Source organism: Halichoerus grypus, chromosome 12, assembly GCF_964656455.1.
Source record: "Halichoerus grypus chromosome 12, mHalGry1.hap1.1, whole genome shotgun sequence".
Classification (NCBI taxonomy): domain Eukaryota; kingdom Metazoa; phylum Chordata; class Mammalia; order Carnivora; family Phocidae; genus Halichoerus; species Halichoerus grypus.
In genome coordinates, this window is record NC_135723.1 from 18,685,621 (window position 1) to 18,705,988 (window position 20,368).

General features: G+C 40.5%; 1 long non-coding RNA gene across 3 annotated transcripts in view; it reads left to right on the forward strand.

Moving 5' to 3' along the window:
* The window catches only part of LOC118546359 (uncharacterized), a 566,662-nt gene that overhangs the window by 86,395 nt on the left and 459,899 nt on the right, over positions 1-20,368 (forward strand). The window lies entirely within an intron of this gene.

Below are 20,368 nucleotides of genomic sequence, written 5' to 3' on the forward strand. Positions count from 1 at the left end.
AGGCAGTGGGGACTTTGTAAATGTTGACTTCTTGAGACTCAGCCCCTGATGAGCATTTAAAGAGAGAGAGAGAAGCAGAAAGCAGCTCAGATGTTACCTTCAAGAAGCCTATCCTGTTTCTTAGGAACACAAGAGAGTAGTGGAGAATCTGATATAGTCCATCAGGGTATCAGCCCTCTTCCACGAGCAGCTATCCTAAGATGTGATACCAAGAAGTACTGTAAGAAAAGATTTAGTAAACATGGCAGAGTGGAGGGGGCATTGGCTGGGAGAGTCTGTGTTCTCTAGGCTGCCCAACTCCTGGCATGCTGCACTACTCCAAGGCTGTTTCTTCTTCTCTATAATGAGGAGGTTGGCCTCTACCATTCATTTCTGATACAAAATTCCATGACTGTAAGAAGAAGTTGGAATTTTATCTCTGCCGTTGGAGTTTTGAATAGAAAATAGAGGGCTTTAGAGCATAGATAAGAGTTTTTATTTATTTTTTCTTTTCAGTTGATTTTGGAGGAAAGGGACTCAGGAAAGGAAGAGTTGGCTTTTGTTGTTGGCTTAGAGAAGTAGATTACATTTCTTGGATCTTAGCCAAACATAACAAAGTGGATCCTTCCAAAGAGTGAGAAGAATTTGTTTGGCAGAAGAATTGCTGCCTTGATCAAGAAAGCTTTTCCACTCAGTTTTCTGGAAGAGGGAGAGAAAAATCCTGGTGAACCAACTTAAATGCCCCCATTGGGAAGATGCTTCATCCCTCTAGGCTGAATTAGTTGCTCCATCCTCTGTTTTCACTGAAAGGTGGAGAGCAAGTTGGAGCCAAGGGATAGAAGAAAGGCAGAGGACCCCGTGCAGGAGCAGCAGAGCATGTAAGATGAACATTTACTAAATGTGTGATGAATGAATGAATAAATGAAAGAATGAAAGGAAGTTAGGACCAACCAAAAGGTAAGGGGAAATGGAGAGATCTGAAAACTTGACTAAAGGTAGCTTATGAGCATTTAGAGAAAGAGTCATCACCAGGACCCAACACGGCTTCATCAAGGACTGGTCTTGCCAGTAATCTCACTGGTAGAGTCTTCAGACTTGTAGGTTGGAGGAAGGCTGTGAACATAATCTATCTTAATTTTAGAAAAGCAATTAAAGTCCTCCTTGATTTTTTTTTGGGGGGGGAGTTGGGATGGTGAAATGCAGACTTAATCATACGATTAAGTTAATTTCCGCTGGTAGAAATAACTTTGTTCAAATAGTGTTGATTATGTCATTTTTCTTCCTAGAATGAGGCATCTAGTGGAGTGCCATAGAGTTAAGGTCTTAGGCCTGACTGTTCAACTTTTTGTTTATGATTTCTTTTGCAATAACTATAAATTCACAAGAAGTTATAAAAAATGTATAGAAGCATGTATGCTTTTCTGTTTCTTCCTTTGATAACATTTTGTATAACTATAGTGTGATATCAAAACCAGAAAAGTGGTGTTGGTACAATCCACAGAGTTTATTCAGATTTCACCCAGTGTTACATGAATGTCTTTGTGCGTATGTGTAACTCTGTGCAACTTTAGTGCATGTATAAATTCATGTAACCCCACCACAATCAAGATCTAGAACTGTCACCATGAAGCTCTGTCTTGCTATCTCTTTACAGCCACATCCACACCCATCCCTAACCCTTATCTGACAACCACTTATCTGTTCTTCACCTCTATAATTCCATTATTTCAAGAATGTTGTATAAATGGAATCATACAATATGTAATGTTTGAGGTTGGCTTTTTTCGATGAGTATAATTTCCTTGAGATCCAACCAAGTTTATGTATCAGTAGTTTATTGCTTTTTATTGCTGAGTAGTGGTTCATTGTATGGACATACCACAGTTTAACCATTCACCTGCTAAAGGATATTTGGGTTCTTTCCAGTTTGGGGCTATTATTAATGAAGCTTTTTGGACATTTTTATACAGGTTTTTGAGCATAAGTTTTAATTTCTGTGGGATAAATGCCCGAGAGTGCAACTGCTCGGTTATATGATAATTATATATTTAGTTTTAATGATTCAGCAAATTACTATCCAAAGTAGCTGTACCATTTTACATTCCCATCAGCAGTGCATGTGTGATCCAGTTTCTCTGCATCCTGGCCAGCATTTGGTGTTATCACTATTTTAAATTTTAGCCATTCTGGTATGTGTATAGTAATACCTCATTGAGGTTTTAATTTGCATTTCCCTAGTGGGTAAAATGGTTAACATCTTTTCACATGTATATTTGCTCTCTGTATATACTCCTCTGTGAAACCTTTGTTTATGTCTTTGTGCATTTTCTAATTGGATGGAATTGGATTATTTTTTTTCCTACTGTTGAGTTTTGAGACTTCTTTATATATTCTAGATACAAGTCCTCTATCACATGTGTGATTTGCAAATATTTTCTCCCAGTGTATAATTGATCTTTGTATCCTCTCAACAGTGTCTTTTGCAGAAGTTTTACATTTAATGAGGTCCAATTTATCAAGTTTTCCTTTAATGGATCATGATTTTGGTGTAACATCTAAAATTTCTTCACCTAATCCTGAAGATTTCTCCCCTCTATTTTCTAAAAGTTTTATCATTTTATGTTTTACATTTTGGCCCATAAGCCATTGTAGGTTAATATGCTCAACTTTTAAGGTCAAAGAGGTTGAAGATAAGATAGGTGTGCAGGTGATGCAAGCCCATGGAATACAGGATAAACTGGGAAGATAGCAGGGGCACCTGGGTGGCTCAGTTGGGTAAACATCTGACTCTTGATTTTGGCTCAGATCATGATCTCAGGGTCTTGAGATTGGGCTCTGCACTGGGCATGGAGCCTGCTTAAGATTCTCTCTCTCCCTCTTCCTTTGCCCCCCCCCTCCTCTCCTTCCCTCTCTCTAAAAAAATAAAAAATTATAAGCATGCAATATCAGAGTTTAGTGTGATGGTTGAGAATGTGGGTACTGGAGCCAGACAGCTTGCTTACTAATGCCTGCCCTGCTTGGGAGTCCTAGGGAACTCATAATCTCTCTGTGTCTTAGTTTTTGTATCTGCAAAATGGGATTAATGAGAGTACTTGCCTTAGAGGGTTGTTTTGAGAACTTAATGAGATAATATAAACCCTAGAGCACTTAGAGCTGCCCTCGAAGAAATGCTGCCTATTATTATATAAAATTTGGGCAGTTACAGGGGAGAGGAGACCTGACAAAGGAGGGACTGCATGTGAAAAAAATCCTGGTATATGCAAAGCACTGGAGAAGTTAACTTAACTTACTTGAAAAATTTTTTTAAAGATTTTATTTATTTGACAGAGAGAGAGAGAGAGCACCCACAAGCAGGGGAGGGGTAGAGGGCAGAGGGAGAAGCACAGTTCCTGCTGAGCAGAGAGCCCAACGCAGGGCTCAATCCCAGGACCCTGGGATCATGACCTGAGTGGAAGGCAAATGCTTAACCAACTGAGCCAGCCACCCAGGTGCCCCCTTACTTGAAATTTTTAACTTAAATCTTTGCACAATTTTTGTCCAATTATATATGCTTATAAACATGTCTTCATCCAGAAATAGCAAGGTTTACATAGGTTCAAAATAACAAGGGATTTAAATCCATCCAGTGAAAACAAGAGTCCATTGTTTAGGACTGTATAGATACTCAAATGCAGTTTTCATATTCTTGTTGACATTTTACAAAGCAAAGGCATTATTTTAGATTATCAGCTACTAGAAAATGGTCATGATTTCCATGTAGGTAACATAACCCAGCAGTAGGGAAAAAGGGCATTGCCAGAGTTGATATTTATAACTTGATGTGGGGTCATGTAGATTCTCAGCCTCTCATAGTGGGGACTTCTGGGCCCCCAGCCCTTGGTACCACTAACAGAATGTTATTGGAGCATGGATTGTTCTCATGGTCTCTATCTTTGCTGAAAATGAGGAAAAGAGGAAGATGGAGATATAGGAGGGTTGACTAGGTGGAGAAAGAAGTTCCTAGAAGTGAGAGGAAGAAGCTATTACTAATACTAGACATTAAAAGAGAGAGGGAGGACAGAGGAAGTAAAGAGTGCCTCAGATTACTGGAAAGAGGTGGGCCTCCCTTGCACTGGAGTCTGTCTGGTCATTATTTTTCCAAGAAGCAGCTGAGGGACAATGGTCAGTTCATCCACTCCCTCCGTGCCTGGGTTTCCTTTTCTGCCTCATAATGAAAAGAGTGTCTGGCCTTCACACTCCATGGGCTGTTCTAAATTTACATGGAAGTTCTTTATGCAAAACATAAATATATGACATTGTGTTACTTCACTGTGGACCAAATATACATATATCTTTGTTCATTCTTTTTATAGAATATACCTTAAGAATTAGCACAATCTCGCTCTCCCTCTCCTCCCTTGGTCTTAGTTTTTTGGTTCCCCCTCTCCACCTTATTAGCGGTGTCTCAGCAGTACATCATGGCTGGCTTTATCAGAGGCACTCCTTTGTCTTAGTAACTGCTAGACCATGTTTCTAGGTAGATCATTAAGCTTACTCTCCTCTCCTAAATCTGTAATATAGGAGACTGACCTGGCTTATTCACCCTATGCCTGGCTACTTCTCAGATGTCTTTATGCCTGAAAAAACATGGGCCCTAAGTCTACCCAAGGAACCAAGCTTGAATTTGACTTAAAGAATAAACAGATATTATGAAATACAACTGTACATTCACTTTACTCACAGTTCCACTGAAAATTATGCGTGCACAAGTGTGGCATAGTTTGAAGAGAGGACTATTTTTTTTTAAGTACCATAAATTTGTCTATGTTTTTTTTTTTGCAGAAAATAGTAGAGTATTTTTTAGGGTTTGTTCTTTTGGGCATTATGATCATCATTGCCTTCAATTTTTAACTATGTGGTTAATCAATAAAAATATTTTTAGATACATTCACACGTTTAGACCAAAAATTGAAAGTTAAAGAATTAGTCCTTTGGGGGGATATTTTGGGGGAAAAAAATCCAGTGACCACAAAGTAAGTATGAAAACATGAGGAGAGAATTTCTTCTAGTGGGCCATATAAAGACCTTAAAATAATCTCAAGTTTTCTTAATTTGAATGCTTATTTGCTATTCATATTTGAGTTCCCCATTGCAACCTCATTCAGATTAAGAAATAGAGTAATATGTGTATCTTTTTTCCCCCATGATTTGAGGAAGCACTAGGAAGACTGTCTTGATGAAAATATCTCTCAAAAGTCTGCCACAAAATCCTGAAAATCCACCATTAAAGAACTATTCTTGTGGGAGTACCAGCTCTCCAGGAGGGAGACATATTAAGCTGCTGTCAATCAAGAACAAATATACAAGCCACATAGGAGCATCACAAAACACAGGCTCTGGAGTCAGATGGAGCTAGACTGAATTTGGCTTTGGCACTTACTAGCTCTGACATTCTGGGCAAACTACTTACCTTCTCTGAGTCCCAATTTCTTCATCTGTAAAATGGGGTTAATAATGGCTATCGCATGAGAGACTCAATTTAAATGAGCTGATATAATTGAAGAACTCAATGCAATACTTAGTTTAAAGTAGGCCCTTGGGGGGCACCTGGGTGGCTCAGTAGGTTAAGCATCTGACTCTTGATTTTGGGTCAGGTCATGATCTCAGGGTTGTGAGATCCCTGTGTTAGGTTCCGCACTAAGCATGGAGCCTGCTTAAGATTCTCTCTCTCCCTCTCCCTCTGCCTCTCCCCCCGCCACCCGCCCTCTCTCTCTCTTTAGAAAAACTAACTAACTAAATAAAGTAGGCTCTTGGTACATTGCAATGATAATTAGCAATAGCAGTAATATTTAATTCAGACTGGGTTTGTTTAGCTTTGGAGGTACATGAAGACATTAGAGAGGTAGACAGATTCAGATAATTTTAAGAAAGACAATTTCCAGATTCTACACTTCTTTTTTTTTTTTTAAGTTCTTTTTTCCCCTTTTATGTCCACATTTATTTAGCAATTCAACCTTCTCCAACATTGAAATACAATCTTGCCATGTGGTAAATGTCCTTATACATTGAGACCTAATTCCTGACACATTTAACAAATAAAAACTGAGGATCTAGATATGAAAGAATATAACATGTAATGTTCCTATAATGTTCTGGCCCACAGCAGATCCTCAGTTTTTATTTGTTAAATGTGTTAGATTCTACATTTCTATTCATCTGCTTGCAAATACACCTTCATCAGGCTACTTCTCCTTTTCCATCTTTCCTTTTATAATTTTCCCTTTTCTGCCTTTCAAGAGAGAGACAAATTTCTCATCCAACCCAAATCATACTACAGTACATTGCCATGGATATAGAAAGCTCTGGGGTACCAGGCAAAAGCAACTTAGTCTGTAGGTTTTTGAGAGCCTCCTTTAATCAAAACGGCACCAGGAACCAAACATAATAGGGCATCATGTCTTCCCTGTCTTATGCTTATCTCTGTTAAAGGCAAAGCATAATTGTTAAAAACTGAATGTTTGGGGGCGCCTGGGTGGCTCAGAATGTTAAGCCTCTGCCTTTGGCTCAGATCATGATCCCAGGGTCCTGGGATCGAGCCCCACATTGAGCTCTCTGTTCAGTGGGGAGCCTGCTTCTCCCTCTCCCTCTGCTCCTCCCCCTGCTCATGTTCTCTCTCTCTCTCTGTGTGTCTCAAATGAATAAATAAAATCTTAAAAAAAAAAAAAAGAACTGAATGTTTGTTTCTCTCCCAATTCATTCATTGAATGAATTCATTCAATGAATGTCATTCATTGACATCTTAACACCCAAAGTGATTGTATTAGGAGGCAGGGACTTTGGGAGACATTAGGTCATGAGGGTGAAGCCCTCATGAATGGGATAAATACCATTGTGAGAAGAGATACAGGATCCTGCTCCCTCTCTGCTGTCTGCCACGTGGGGATACAATGAAAAGTGGGGCATCTGCAAACCGGGAAGCGGGTGCTCATCAGACACCAGATCTTCCAGCACCTTGATCTTGGACTTCCTGACCTTCAGGACTGTGAGAAATTAATGTTTCTTGTTTAAGCCACACAGTCTATGATAATTTGTTATGGCATCCTGAACTAAGACAATACTGTAAACAGGTGTGCTGACACAGATTTAGATGTTTGGCTTCCAAGTATATTATGGATTAGGTGGGGGGTGCGGTGGGGTGGATGACGATGACTTTTTTGAGTGTGTGTCTTCACTACTGGCAAAGAAGGTATTGCTCTTGAGGAAAGAATCCCTTGAGAATGGAGTAAAAAGAACATTTCCTGGAAATATTGATGATGGCAGCACATTATTCGCCCAGGTGACAAACTCATGATAGGTTTCCGTACTTCAGCTAGCTAGCTATCTTGAAATGTTCGAGATTTTTAGAAGCATCCCGGGAAATGCCAGTCTGCTACGAACCCTACTCTCTCTGCAATTTTACCATCTCAGTAATGAGGATGAGTTTGGTGAATACTCTCATTTATCTGCATTTTAGTCTCTTCTCAGTGGTATCATTTGCATGATTTCAAGATGAAAAGACCCACAATTTCTTCCAACATATCAATGTTGTATTTTCTAATGAGAAACAAATATTGGAGGTAAGTTAATATTTTGTATATTCTTGAATATTCAAATTGATAGTAGAAACATTTGCATTGATTTTTGCTAAAAGTTAGCAAAATATGAAATCCATAATCATTTTTATGAAGGTACAAGTCTCCTGCTCACTGTCACTCACCAATGAGTTTTCTGCTTATATATTGAATCCTACCATGTGCTTATCAGGAGTATTAGCTCTGACTGCCATAAAAAAATACCACACACAGGATGGCTTAACCAACAGAAATTGGTTTTCTCATAGTTCTGAAAGCAAAGGTCAAGATCAGGGTACAGGCATGGTTCTAATGAGGGTTCTTTCTGGCTTGCAGGCAGCCATCTTCTCTCAGTGTCCTCCCATGGTGGAGAGACCAAACTCTGGTGTCTTTTCCTTTTCTTATAAAGGCATCTATTGGATTAGAGCTCCACCCTTATGACCTCAATTAACCTTTATCACCTCCTCACAGGCCCTGTCTCCGAATACATTGGGGGTTAGGGCTTTGATATAGCAATCCTGGGGCGGGGAGAGGGGGGAAATGACAATTCAGTCCATAACATTGGGTTTAACTTAACAGGAATGTGTTGCAAATTATACTCTAAATGATGTGCTCAACAATCCTTAATGTACTTCTGTAGCTTCTACTTATTAGTGACTGGGTTTTTTCTCTTCCTATCAATTTACATAAAACATTTAAACTATACTCTTAAAAGCAGAACACCTATTTAGGTTCAAAAACAAGTCACAATTCTTCCCAGGTGCAAATCTAGTATAGAATGACCTAAGCTTAAGGAAACTGATTTTATTTAATTAGTATTAATTTCTCCCTTTTAGATGTTGACATACTGAATCCAATTCTGTGAAAGTATAATTACAGAAACATAATTGACTTCAACCAACTTTGGGCAGAAATCACTAATAGATAAATATCCTCTGTTGTCTGTCTTTCTGTCATATCTTTAGTATATATTTTGAGATGTCCTTAAAAAATGAAATGTGACATTAGACATTAGTATATAAGTCTTTGTTCATAGTCAAGGAGAAAAGTCCTAAAATGCACAATTTATAATTTTGTTTTTAACCCCAGTTTTATCTATGTTAGCTCCATAAACAAGACGCCGCTAGGTAAAAGATGAAGAGTATAATCAATAGTCAGTCACATGATAAGTTTGGGTTAAAATTTTTTTGGTCATACTTCCTAGAAAATGAGAAAATGCAGAACTCTAGAAACTTGGTAACAGTGGTTTTGTTTGGTTTTGTTTTTTAATTAGGTGGTTTCCAATTCTCTGTTTTCAAGAAAATTAAAGGAGGGCCTAACCAAGTTGTCAACAGATAGATAATGAAAAAATTTTTTGATAATAGATCACTATGCATTTTTTGACTTGTAATTAAGAAGGCATTCAAATAAAAGAGTGATATTTCCACGAGAAAATTCCCAACATTCTCATTACTTATTTAATCAACAAGTTTTCTCAGGGCTTATGTATATAAAATTGAAAAATAGGAAGAGAATTCCTGCTGAATCCTGTCTCATTCTAACAGTAATAGCCAAAGGTATATGAGCTTATTAAAAAAGATTCACTGATTCATTTAAACTAATTTTCCACTAAAACTTTACTTGATATGTGCAATAATTATTTCTCAAAATATGTTATGTATTTATGTTACTTTGGCCAATTGTGTACTAAAAATCATTGTACAGATAACCTAGAAAACTTCAAAAATACTTAGAACCTTATGGTCATACAAAATTACAATTTTAAATTTCAACCCAAGACAATTATATTTGTTATTATAGTGAAGTTAATAGGGTCAGATAAAATCTTTCAAATATAAAAATATATTACATTAATGAGATCCTTTTTTGGGAAATATGAGATCAAGGAGAAAAAGGAATGACATACATTTTCCAATTGTCAAAAAAGAACTTGTCTGTGAATTTTTTAAATGAGTGAGAATGGGTATCAAATTACTTTGGCATTTAGAGTCCATTGGATAGAAACTCTGATACAGGTTTTATATAAAAATAGATATTTATAGTGCATCTGGGTGGGCTCAGTCGAATGTCCAGTTCTTGATCTCAGCTCAGGTCTCTATCTTAGGGTCGAGAGTTCAAGCCCCATGTTGGGCTCCACACTGGGTATGGAGCCTACTTAAGAAAATAAAAATGAAAATAAATAAATAAAATAAAATAAAAATCAATATTTACAACATGCTAGAAAGTACGTATTTTGAAGCTATTCAAGTTTACATTGAAAAATTTTAGGTGTCTACTTGAAAATGTGCAAGGGGATACAAAGCTTTTCAAAATTCTTTTAGGAAGTATGAGAGAAAAAAGTTTGAAGACCACTGATTTGATGTGTCAAATCTTTACAGTTTTAACAATCAATGATTATGGACTTCCTGGGGGAAAAGTGGACAAAAAAATTTAGAGCCTAGAGAAAGGCAGACCTGGGTGTGCTGTTGTTATGAGCTCTTGTGACAGAAAAGGAGAGCTGGTGAAATAATTAAGACAAAAAATAACAAAATTGCACACAGTTCCCAAAGTTCTGAATTTTTGGCTGGCGTCTTTGAGACATGGCCTCATCCATTATTGATGAGCTTTTGCAAAGCAGATTTATGTTAAAATTGGTTCTCTTTTCTGATAGATTTAATTAGGTTGGAGAGCAAGATTTCATTATCATACCCGTGATTCCTACGTGCCTGGAACTGTGCTAGTTGCTGGAGACACAAAGATGAACGTGACAAGATCTCTCAAGGAGTGTATGACATAGAAGAAAACCATAAGTTAATATCGTCTTAAGTTGGAAGTCACTGAAAATGTACTCTGAGTACTTTTCATTTATATCCCATGTTTCTCTGCACAAAATATTTGAAGTACATGTCATTTGAATTATTTTTAAAGAAGGTGGTGATGGATTTGTCATCATTATAACTCCTTATACATGTGTAGTGTTTTATAGTTTATAAGGTGATTTCACATAAAATAGCTTATTTGGTCTTAACAACAACCCTTTGTGGCAGACAAGACCTGTGTTGTTACTCTCACTTTAGAGATGAGAACACTATGGCCTAGAAGGATTAGGTTTGACCACATCATGTGGTTACTAAGTGGCAGAACAGGATGGAACTCAGGAAGACCTACTTTGCCCATAAGACCGTGTTGTAGCCTGAGTCACCGAGTTTCTTCTCCTGCACCGTGGGAAAGACAGTCCCCTTTGGGCCTCTTTGTTCTGACACATCATGCTATTATACCAAAGTTTGCAAGGCCCTGACCACTCTTTTACCTGGGCTATTTCTCAAGGTTGTTTATGGAGCTGGTAACCTGGAGAAGATCAGGTAACAAGCACCCTGAGCTGTAAATCTACCTTACTGTTTGCTATAAAAGTATGGATTCCTCAAAGTCAGTTATGACAGAAACCCACTGCATACCTATCATCTATCTGGGCCCATCATGTTTCCCTGTGGGTTCTGAGGGCAATCATAACCAAGGCAAGTATACTGATAAATATAAGCTCAAATACATACTGGCAAATATAAACTCATGCTTCTTACTGTGCTGGGAGTAATCAAGTCCTTTGTCTTGGGCCTACAAACCTTGTGCCTTCTGCCAGCATCCACGAAATAGTAACAGAGTAACTGATTAGCTTGTATGCAGAATAAAATCCAATCTTAGACCTGACATGACAATGACAGGTACTTGCAAGATGTCTGAGGATGATGTGGAAGGATGTGTAAGGTATGATGGGACTCATATAGGGCTTCAGATGGGGTGTATCCCCAGAGTCTGAATTCAGGAATCTGAGAGTCAGGGAAGAGGCCTCACAAAAGGAGGCTGGCAAAAATTGACACACACAGAACAGACGAGGTCCAATAGATTTGTTGCTTCTGTGGCAGGTTTGGTATTTTACTTATGTTATGTTGTCAGACTATGTAACCCAATGTACAAAAATGTAACCTTATTTCTCTGTAATGAGACTTTACTTTCTGGTTCTAATCTCTGCCAATGGTTGATAATGGAAATTGACTAAGGTGACAATTGCTTCAAGTTTGAACTCAGATTCTTTTCTTCCTTGCTCCTCTTCATTTCTCCCCGGCTACAGCATGGGGGTGGGGTGGAATGGGGGAAATTCAGGCTAAGGGACTTTCTGTCCCTGCTAGCCTCTTCTGAGGTGTGACTCATCCCCTTCGGTCTTGGGCATCTTGTCTCCTCTTGCTGCGCCATCGCTGGTACCATCCTGGCCTTCGGTTGTTACATTCATATGCTCTGTGTTCTTCTCTGTCAGGGACCCCTTCTGGACCCCTTTCCCAGCATGTAGTACCTCTTAGTTCCATTTCTTGTGCCCTGCTGGGGGTATGTGGGGCTCTGTGAGGCCCATCTGCTTGGCTATTTGCCTCCACCTTTGCTCAATCTATCATTCATGTGCAATGTTGTTTACTTAGGGTTTCTCTGGAAGCTTGCATCTCACTAGGATGCCAGGCTCTGGCCCTTCTCCTTTAGAACCCTCCATGAACGTATCTGGGGTTTCTATCTGAATGTCTAACTTGCTAATCCCTGTGTCCCCTTTAGAACTTGCATGTTGGGGATGGAGAGCCGGCTACCCTCTCAGGGTCTTACCAGTGTCTGAATTGCAGTTATATCCTCTGTGTTATCTATTTTTCCCCATTTATTAAACTTCTATCTACTCTTAATCTACATTTACATTCTTCTCCCATCAGTGGTTCATGGTATAAGGTTCTCTGAATCCTTGGTATTTGGATCTTGATATTTAAAGTTAAGCCTCTGGTATTTAAAAGGGGGGGGAAAAAGGAGAAACCTTCTATTCTTTCATGGTTTGTGTTCTGCCTGGATGATCCTACCCTGAGGGTGGTATGTGCAGAAAGTACCCACTGGCTGCTGAATAATAGGTGAAAGGAAAGGGTAACAGGAATTTAAAAGTGTATAGTTTAATAATAATAAAAATTGCCACACTACCATTGGGAAACCATGCCTGTTTCCAGGATCTTCATCAAGAGACCGTGGTATTCCCAGGAAGTTGGCTAAATGCAACTGGTATAGAGAAGCTGCAACCTACTCAAATTACACTGCAACTTGCCAGGAATTAAGTAATGGTTTCCTGGAATTGGAGAGTATGATGTACACAGTGTTTATCTAACACCGTGCTGAAGCGTCTGGCCTCAGCTTCTGGAGGGCCAACAGAGTTATTGAGATAGCAATGTCTCTAGAATGGAGAGCAGTTTATCCAGTTCATTCAGGGGCCAGCTTTTGGGGCATAAAGTTGATGGACTCAGTATGAAAAGCAGGTTCCTTTGCTCCAACTCCTAGCTGTTATTTATTTATTTGAGAGAGAGAGAGAGAGAGAGAGAGAGAGCAAGCAGGGGGAAGAGCAGAGGGAGAGGGACAAGCAGATTCTGTGCTGAGTGTAGAGCCTGATGCAGGGCTCGATCTCATGACCCTGAGATCATGACCCAAGCCGAAACCAAGAGTCAGACACTTAACTGACTGAGCCACCCAGATGCCTCAGGAATTTATATTTTAATAGGCTTCTTCTGGACCACATTTTGAGAAGATTAGACTCATTGAAGTGACTAAGATAAAAATTAAACCATTAGTGACAGTACCACCCTTAGATACAGGCCAGAGGAGCTAGTTTGGGCTCTGTGGTTTAGGGGACCTGCTCTGGCCATGTCCCTCCCCATGCGATGGGGAGTCTGTGGGCTCAAGGGGATATACCCGCCCGCAGCCTAGGACTGAACGTCTAGACCATGTTCAGGGTACTGGGCCCCTGGAATATTCTGCCACAAGGCGTACCTTGCTGTAGACAGCCTTAGGCCTCGGTGGAGGCTGGGGGCAGCTGTTTGTGGGGATGTGGATGAAGCACACCGTGTGAACTGGGCCAGAGGAAGCCTCAAGTGGAGGCCAAGCTGTGGGCAGAGCTGGAGTGTGGGCTGTGGGCTGGGCTCCCACGGTACCCCTGCATTCTTACACCTGGTGTTCCAGGTGCTTTGGAAGGCGTATTTGAGGTAGGAGAACAGAACATGTTTCATTCAGCAGCTCTTTAGCTTTGATTTATAACTTCTAAATATGTAGACATAGGGTTTCTGGTCCCACAGATGTTTGGGGCAGACCTGATCAATGTGTTCAAATTATTACTGTCTTAGAATCGGTTTCTTGATCAGAAGAAGTCCTTTGAGCTAAGCCTGGGGAAGGAAAAATGGATGAGAAGGAAAAGAAAATGTGACCTTGGCGTTGGCCCAGGGAGGGAGTGAATCAGGCCTGTGGGGCAGGGGGAAGCTCAGTGCAGCCTTTGCAAGCTTGTCGGTCATCCTCTCCTCTCGGGGTGGGGCCGGGGTGGGCGTAATTCTCTTCTGCTGAACTGGCCTATTTCAGCTATTTTGGATGGGCCAGAACCCAGGTTGTCTAATCTTCTTTCCGGGATTCCAACCTCTCCCACATCAGTCAAGTTGCCCTGACATGTTCTTGGAGGAAGATAGAGTCGGGAAATGTGAACATTTTTCAGAATGACATTAAAGTATTTTCAACCACAGTTGCATGTTAAAAAAAAAAAAGCCTTGTTCAGAGTTGTATCAACTACTTTACAAGTGGATTAACAAAGCAAACTTTGATTTATTTTTTGTATGTTTCGAACAGTCTAGAAGGTGTAAAAGGACTCATTACATGACATTCACTCTACTTGATGTCATGTACCACATACTTTAATGGAAATATTCCTTTAAACACCCAATTATTTTTGTTTTCATTCTCTGCTTCCATTAGGTCTGCTATATACAGTTGTCTAGGTTGTTTACTGCATGAGAACACCAACCCTATAAATCAGTGGGGGTTGAAATCTAGGCCAGCTTCTCCTTGTCCAGCTGAGTGCCTATCAGAGCCTCGCTCTCTGGTCAGATATGGCTCCTATTATAGATCAAGAAATTAACATTCTTGTTTATAAAAGTATCTCCCTTTGTATGGTTAACTGGTGTCAGCATCCCAGAGTCTTATCCTCCTTGGGTGAACTGACAAAATTGGATGTCTAGGTCAGCAAATTTGAAGGTACTACATGTGTGGTGACCTTTGCAGCCTCATATGTCTGGAGCAGAATAAGCCAGTTGCATGCAATTCTTTGAAACTGCTTGAAATCTATTGCAATGTGCTAAGAGTTTACCACTGGGTATTTACCCCAAAGACACAGATATAGTGAAAAGAAGGGCCCTATGCACCCCAATGTTCATAGCAGCAATGTCCGAAATAGCCAAACTGTGGAAAGAGCCAAGATGCCCTTCAACAGATGAATGGATAAAGAAGATGTGGTCCATATATACAATGGAATACTACTCAGCCATCAGAAAGGATGAATACCCAACTTTTACATCAACACGGATGGGACTGGAGGAGATTATGCTAAGTGAAATAAGTAAAGCAGAGAAAGTCAATTATCATATGGTTTCACTTATTTGTGGAACATAAGGAATAGTGTGGATGACATTGGGAGAAGGAGGGAAAAAAAGAAGAGGGGGAAATTGGAGGGAGAGATGAACCATGAGAGACTATGGACTCAGAAACAAACTGAGGGTTTTAGAGGGGAGGGGGGTCGGGGGATGGGTTAGCCCGGTGATGGGTATTAAGGAGGGCACCTGCTGCATGGAGCACTGGGTGTTATATGCAAACAATGAATCGTGGATCACTTCATCAAAAACTAATGATGTTTTGTATGGTGACTAACATAACATAATAAAATAAAATAAAAAAAAAAAGTGCTAGGAATTTACCTCCTAGACATGAAGGAAAGACAACTGATACTAACCATAGCATTCCCTGCGTGCATTTTCTATCCTCTACCCTGCTTTATTTTTCTTCATATTACTGTGCACTATTGGATCTTATGTTATATATCAATTTGTTTATTTACTATATACTTAATGAGTTCTTGCCACCATCTAGAATTACTCAATAAATATTTGTTGAATGAATAAATGAATGACCCATAAGGATGCAACCATCAGCCTTTGCTGTAAGGTATTGTAAATGTACTGTTAGGAATAAAAACTACACTTTCATGGTCCACCCTAAGTGAGCATGAAATCAATCATCTCTGGGCTGGAGTGGGAAAGAGCATGTCTGCTGGGGAGACCCTCAAGGTAACCAAACAGTAGAGGATACCAGGATGATGCCATATGTTGAAGAATGATGGGAACCTCTTAGGAGATGCTCAGCTGGGAATTTGGGTTCTTTCCCCTTGCAATCCCCCATCTCCTTGCAACAAAGAAAAAGAATGCCTTTCTAGAAGGAATATAAATTCATGCAGCAGCCATGATTTCTATGGGTCCCAGAAAAAAGCCAAGCTTCACTACTGCTTTGAGTTGTATAATAACATGGAACAGTACTAGTTAGAGCCAGAAAATGGAGAGTTGATGAGTATTCTCTAAGATAAAGTGAGCAACTGCAGCTGGAGACTGAATATTTATTATTAATATATATATTAATATATGTTTTGAGCAAAGAAAGTAATTTGTCCAATATGGATCAGCATTGCTCAAGAACATGTAGGAGGACATTTCTTCCCCTGTTCCAGGCCTGCCAGTCCTTTGTTAACAAAACTCAATATCCCCAGCCTCGCCTTTGAATGCTCCCGCCACCATCTTGCTCTAATGAAAACCCAGCTCTTCACTGAGAACATTGTCTTCCTATTCTCCTGCATCCCTGTCATATGGTGGCTGTGGTTTTCTTCCCCACAGTTTTGTGCTAGTGGACGTGGAGGTGGGATGCATTTCCTTTTTGCTCCTGCTTGTCACTTCGGCATCATTTACTCCTCCTTGTCACTTCGGCATCATTTACTCCTCCTTGTCACTTCGGCATCATTCTCTTTCCTCCCTAAAAATGTCTTCTATCGAAACTCAGGTAGTCAGGTCATGCCACCTGTTCCTCTCACTTCGCTGACATCTATTGTCTCCAGGTGGATCCTTAGTTCTCTGGCCTCACCGTTGTGGTCCAACTCCAGCCTGGGTTCTTGGCAATTTCAATCTACAGGTAGATCATCCCTCCATTCCCCTGGTCTCTCAGTTCCCTGTCTATTTCTCCTCTCATAGTCTGGTCTGTCGCCTTTCATCACTCCCAAGGTCATACCAGCCCCTGTCATTACCCCTTGTGTATACCATTTGTGATTGCAATGCATGGGTCTCGCTCTCTGACTCTCCCTACCTCCCATGCCAGCGCACTCCCCTAGCACCCTATTTCCAGGGCTGCTAGAGTACCATAGACTGGGGGACTTAAGCAACAGGCATTTATTCTCACGTAGTTCTGGAAGCTAAAAGTCCCACATCAAGGTGTGGGCAGGTTGATTCCTTCTGAGCGCTGCAAGGGAGAATCTGTTCCACGCCTCTCCACTGTCTTCTGGTGGTTTTCTGGCCATCTCTGGTATTCCTTGGCTTGTAGACACATCACTCCAATCTCTGCCTTCATCTTCACATGGCGCTCTCCCTATGTGTGTTGTCTGTGTCCAAATATCCCATTTCTATAAAGACATTGGTCATATTGGATTTAGGGGCCACCATATTCCAATATGACTTCATCTTAATGTAGCTAATTACTTCTGCAGTGACTCTATTTCCAATAAGGTCATGTTTGGAGGTACTAGGACTTCAACATGTAGATTTTGAGAGGACACAAATTTAACCCATAACATACTCCATCTCCAGCAATCCTTCAACTCTACTAGGACCTATAATCTTATCTTGTGTGCTTCCCTGATGCCTTCCCCTCCCTCCTTACCAATATCCCCATATGTCATTAAAACTGCTCCCTTGCAGCTCTCACTTTGTTGAACTTTCTTGGTCCTACTAGATCTGGGAACCACCATGACTTTCCTGACCATCCCTCCTTCTCTTCCCCAGTTTTCCTTCTCTTCCCAGACTGCTCTCCCTCTTCTTCCTTGAACACACCAAGAACACACCCTGCCTCTAGCCTCAGCCCTGGGTGCTCCCTCTGCCTGAACTGCCCTCTCCTTAAGTAATGTTATGTTTTCTTTCCTCATCACCTTCAGTCTTTTCTCAGATGTCAGCTTCTCAGTGAGGCCTCCCTGACCTCCCTGTTTAAAGTTCCAGACCCTGCCCATCATCCTGGCTCTCCCTCACCCTGCTGCATTTTTTCTATAGCATGTTTTATATTCTCATATACTATGTGATGTACTTATGTATTAAGTTTGTTGGCTATTCTGTGTGTCACCCAGTAGAATGCAAGTTCCATGATTTTAAAAAAAGATTTATTTATTTATTTTAGAGAGAGAGAAACAGAGAACAGTGGGGAGGGGCAAAAGGAGAGAGAAACTCAAGCAGACTGCGCTGAGTGTGGAGCCTGATGCAGGGCATGATCCCATGACCCTGAGATCACGACCTGAGCCAAAACCAAGAGTTGGATGCTTAACCGACTGTGTCACTCAGACACCCCAACAAGTTCCATGATGTTTATTGGTGCTTCTTTTCTTCCCTGAGCCTAGAACACTGTCGACACCTAATATGGCTTAGCAAATATTTGGTGAATGAATGGAGGGTTACCCAGAACTTGACAATAAAAGAGAATGGGCTGGCAAAAGGAGGAATGGGGACTTGGCTAGGAGTGCTGTGAAGGAAGATAGCTAATTAATACCAGAACCACTCTGCAGTTTTACCTGTATGCCACTTGAAAGCTGTGGTATAAAGGTTGATGTGTGATTTAATTAAGTGAGTAAATTGGCTTAATCCTAAGCACAATTCAGTGAGTACTCCTTTGTTGCTTTTAGAAAGTACTGAGCGATAGATGCTACCTCCTCCCCAACAAAACCCCGCTTCAGAGAGGAACTGGGGGGCATTAATGTGAAGAAACTGCAGGGCAGGCATGCCTGGTTATTTCACTCTAGAGGTCCAATCAGGGTCTGTGCAAGTCGGGGTCTGTCTGTGTCCAAAGGTGCTTTTAAAAAATACCTTTATAAACACACGTGCCCTTGTCCCTTGATAGTGTTGCTATAGACTGGAGTTGCTATGGTGACAGGTTTCACCGATGATATTCCAGTGTCCCTGCTGGCTTGGTAACTGATCACTGTCCCACAGAATAACAGGCCACAATTTAGGGTGAGAGGGAAGTAAAAACTTCTTGTTCATTTATTTGTTATAGGAACACTTCTTGGGAGGCATGAGCTATTAGAAAAAAAACATTGCTGATTTTTATATTTATAGAACGTTATTTACATATATGCATTTTATTTGAAGTTCTGTAAAAGCCTACATTGGTACCAGGCAACATCTAAAACATGGGCATAGACATTAGCACTAAAGAGGAGTGTGGCCCTCAAACTGTGCAGCTCTATCCCCGTGTCTGACTTTGTAATTGTTGAATCTAACTTGTAGAAGATCACACGCACGCGCTTGTGTGTGTGTCCTTTGCTTGTTTTCAGTCTAATAGGTATACTTTTAGTTTGTTTTCTAGTGTTAGGGAATTTCTTCTTTTATCTTGGCTATCCACAGCAAATACAAAGATGGACAAGTGAACTTACTTCAATTTATTGGATGTGTTAAGTGACGAGGTTTGCTCAAGGTCAGGAAACAACAATGGAAAGATGAAATCATGAATGACAGAAAGATTGGCAGGACAAATATGGAGTGAACCAATTGTTGAAAAGCAGGTAATTCTTTTACAGAATTGGCTGTTTCATAGAGATCTGAATTTTTTTTTAAAGATTTTATTTATTTATTTGACAGAGAGACACACAGTGAGAGAAGAAACACAAGCAGGGGGAGTGGGAGAGGGAGAAGCAGGCTTCCTGCGGAGCAAGGAGCCTGATGCGGGGCTCGATCCCAGGACCCTGGGACCATGACCCGAGCCGAAGGCAGACGCTTAACGACTGAACCACCCAGGCACCCCATAGAGATTTGAATTTTAGTATTTTACATTTACGCTTGTCAGCCAATTACCTCACCCACTTGGACCACATGGATGGATTTACAGAAACCACTCTGTCTTTCCAGGTTCTCTGTGTAAGGCTTTCCTGACGCCCCCCCTAAATTTGGAATCCCAGGAATTTTCTTGGATTATTACCCAGCCCTGGGGCAACCCCTCAGGGATGCACAGGAGGGGAGGGAGGACAGGGCAACATGGCTGTGACTATAATAAAGTCAATAAATTGTTTTCTGTAGATATTGGAAATAAATATTAAAAACATGCTTACTCTTTTTGTAAATTAACAGACTACTTTGAAGGCGGTTGATTGTATAGTTTCTGATGTGTTGTACATGAGAAAAAGTCCATCTCAATACTTTCTGGGCACCCGTTGAACTCAGATGTCTACAATTCTTCAGAAACAGCTAGGAGAGCTAAAAGGGGAATTCTGTGTGGCTGTGATTCATTTCCCTGCCCAGTGACTCACTACTCTGACTACTCTGTTGCAAATGGTGGACACATGGCTAGGATAGAATAACTGGTTTTGAGGATTCATGAGCTGATTCAACACTGTGTTGACACCACTTGAGTCAAATGTTTTGACACCACTTGAGTTTTGACACCACTTGAGTCAAAGCTTTGAGGTGTTTTGACATCACAAAGCAGCAGAGAGGTGAGGGATCAAAGGATGAAAACAGTGAACGTGTGTAAGAGCTTGGTATCTAAAAACACCATTTCTTGCATTACATCAGGAAGTGAGGTTAGGCAGCCACTGATAGGATGGGTGATGAAAGCAAAACTGCTTTCTGCTTTTAAACAGAAAGATCCAACCACCTGCTCTTATATGACTTTCTTTTAACCAAAATATTTACAGTGAATAAAGAACG